The sequence below is a fragment of the Fukomys damarensis genome, unplaced genomic scaffold (genome assembly GCF_012274545.1).
Source record: "Fukomys damarensis isolate Sample0158 unplaced genomic scaffold, DMR_v1.0_HiC HiC_scaffold_1, whole genome shotgun sequence".
Taxonomy (NCBI): domain Eukaryota; kingdom Metazoa; phylum Chordata; class Mammalia; order Rodentia; family Bathyergidae; genus Fukomys; species Fukomys damarensis.
The window spans coordinates 10,823,556-10,826,875 of record NW_022900913.1 but is presented as its reverse complement, the minus strand read 5'-3'; the positions used below and the strand labels follow the sequence as shown (position 1 = coordinate 10,826,875).

Here is a 3,320-nt window from a genome sequence, read left to right as displayed (position 1 = left end):
GTTGTTTTTTTTTTTTTTTTTTTGTAGTAGCAGGGATTATCTCATAGTCTTCACACAGAACTACATATCCCCACTCTGTTGAAATTTGTATTTTTTAAGTTTTGACAAAGTGGCCAAGTCACTCAGGCTGGGCTCAAACTCTTGCTTCTCCCGCCTCAGCCTTCCAGGAGTGCTGCCACGCCCAGCTAACTTTTCTTTCCCTCTTCCTGCTAGCTTTAGTGCAACTTTTTCAGTACCTGAAAATCAGGATTTCTCTGGATAGCAATTTAAAAACAATCTAAAAAAAATGACCTTCTGGAAGCTTAGTATTAGTTGGTCTGGTTTTCCTTGTGCTCTCCAGGAGTAGTCAAGGCCTTCTGCTCATGGCATGTCGGGTTGGTCCTGATCCCAACAGACAGGTACCATTAAGCTTCAGCTCTCTGAAACATTAGATAATGGAGATCCTCGAAATCTCCAGATAAAATGTTCGAGAACACGTATTCTGGCATCGCAAGTTGCAGGCCGGCCGATTTTTACCTCTTTTTCACTTAAAAGAATGTGGAATATCTGAAAAGTACATTAACTACTATTCTACTTTTTACACATAGTTGCTCTTGTCTCCTTTTCATGTCCCTCAGTAGGTAGTGCTTTTATTGAGTTGCCTGGTCTGATGTCCTCCAGGTGCTGTTGTCTTGGGGACACACGGCATAGCCTCACAGTGCCCTGGGCCACTGATCCTCTGGGAAGGGACCGTGGCATGGGGTGTGGGAATGCTGCCCTTCCCTTATGTGCAGCCCCAGTGGCGATAGCCTCTCTGGTCATGGGGACTGACAGAGCAGGTGCTCAGAGCTGGTTAAGTGACTCCATCAGGACAAGACTGCTACAGTAAAGCAAAGCTGACGTTCCAGAGCCACCTGTCCAGGCCCACAAATGAAGCAAGCACCTGGGAGCAACGCAAATGGCAGTTCTGTGTTCCAGGCTCTTATTTAACAAGCGACTGTGTTGGGGAGGAGGGGAAAGCTGAGACTGCTGGCAGGTCCTAAGCCACCTCTTGTCCACATGCCCTCTGCCTAGTTAGGGTGTGGGAAAGGGCACCTAGGACCTCGTTCTCAAAAGCTTGCGATGCTGTGGGATGCTCAGATGCCTCTGCTGGCTCTGGGATCCCCAGTAAGAGGGAGCCCTGCACACTCACCTGCTCAGCTGTGGTCTAGTGAGCAGGCTAGGGAGTGGGTAGCCAGAGACCTCATGCCCGCCTCTGGGAGGCCAACCTGGGAACTCAGGGATCAGAGCCACAGACCTACCACAACAGTACTTAAGCCAGGACGTGGCAGAGTGCCACGTGCCTATCCGTCCCTTGTGGGTGCCCCTGCTTTAGCTCGAGGGGTGCCATGCATGTCAGGCTCTGGCCTCTGCCTGCTCATTTATACAACTTTATACTCTAAGTGTGTACTTCAGTAGTTTGATTTCTATGGTACCATCTAACAGTTTTGACATTATAGATCTAAATGTGATAGAAAAAGTAAAAAAAAAATTTTGTGGCATAGCTGCTTTGGGTAAAAGGCTACAACTCATAATTTCAATGTTCTGCCACAATAATCCCAGCTGTTAGTATTTTCTGAAAACCTCCCTAGGTGCAAGGTTGTGTATTAGGCATTTCAAATCTGTCTTCCTTAATTCTCACAACCACCTTGGCAGTGGACGTGGCCCAAAGCTACTTGGACTGGGAAGTGAGTGGCTGTGTGTGGCTACCTAGCGGGAGAGAGGCAGACAGGACAAGCAGCCAGACCGCAGAGTCCCAGCAAGGGCCAGCACAGGCACGGCTGAGGCTGGTCTGTGCCCACTTCACTCTGCTGCCAACAGAACTCTGAGAGGGGAAGAAGGACCTGTGCTGTGGGGCCTGGGAGCCTGAATGGGTGGAGGACCAATGAGGCAATCCACCACACAAGAAATCGAAGGCAACTCTCCCAGCCTAAAACTGGCCGGGCATGTTGGGGCCACATCTCAGGTGGACACCGGGGAGCCGGCTGTGGCGTTTTGACTACTCAGGAACATCACAGACGACAGCACTGACTCCTGGCTGGAGCAGCTATGGATTTGGAGAAGCTCCTCCTGTGCTTCCTGGGCGAGTGTGCAGGTTAAGATGGGCTCGAGAGATGTCAACTGGCTGACTGCATGACGGTCACGGCTGTAAGGCCTGCTGCTGAGTAGACATCGGAGTGCTGTGGGCCACCTGCCTTCTTATAACTGGAATCGCCTTCAGATGCTCACTGCCTACCCAGTTCTTTCACACAAGCTGAGACTCCCTTGCTCTGCACAGCACCCATGGCAGAAATGACAGGGGCGTCCACTACAGAGGACACCTGCTCCCACTTTGGAGAACAAGACTTGGTGTAAATAAACCCATCAAGACCCACTTAATTTCTCCCTCAAATACAATTTAGCAAAATTATGTAGTGAAGGAGGAAAAGCTCAGACCAAGTTAACCCAAATAAGGGGTTAACAGAAGTGCAGAAGAGAGAGACATGCAAAAGCTAGGTTTGTTTATATATACACACAAAGAGAGACACAGACCCTTTCAGGGAAATGTATTTAAAAATTTATAAAGTGATCAAACACTCATTAGAACAGTTCTATTCACTCACGCATGCCTTCAGGAAAGTGTTACGGGCCAGGCCTTCTGCCATGGAGGACACAGTTGGAGGACAGTGAGGAAGTCACAGAATGAGGGGGAAACCCAGCACAGCCACCCTTCTGCTTGAGAACAAAGTGAAGTGACAGCAAGTGAGCTGGAATGCCCCCGCCACAGCGACCCCAGCTGGACAGACGTGAACAGAGCCGCCTGCGGTGGCCCGAAGCCCAACGCAGCGAGCCGAAGCTCGAGGGTCTCCTCCAGAGTAAGTTGGGGTTGAGGGGAGATATTCCCACAGGGCAGATTCCTTCCCCCCATTTGGCCAGCTTAGTTTGTTTTGAGTTGTTTGTAGGAAGTTTTCTTGAGGGAATTTTTTTTGTCAGATGAGTCAAAAGTGCTGTAAAAATAAGGCATAAAAGAGCAAAACCAAGCAAAGAGCAAAAAGCTTAAAGTGTATAGACTTCAATTGAAATAGGAGGTAGAAAGGAGGAAAAAGACCACTCCAAACCAAAAGGAAAAAAAAGAGCGAGGGAGGCAGGGGCTGAAAACAAAGTCCCAAGATACTTTGTTGGAAAACTGCAAAGACTCAGAGACGCTGTACTGAGGAGGTTAATGATGGGCTTCTCTGGTTAAGGAGACGAGAACAAAGCCAGGAGCGAGTTAGTAGAGATGCAGGCGCGGCCGCAGTCCGGAGGCCAGAGGCGCTGCGCTC

The 3,320-nt window shown here is 49.4% G+C and overlaps 1 protein-coding gene across 2 annotated transcripts in view; it reads right to left on the bottom strand.

Annotated features, from left to right (window-relative positions):
* Trio (trio Rho guanine nucleotide exchange factor) overlaps positions 1-3,320 on the bottom strand; it is a 319,992-nt gene that overhangs the window by 11,524 nt on the left and 305,148 nt on the right. The window lies entirely within an intron of this gene.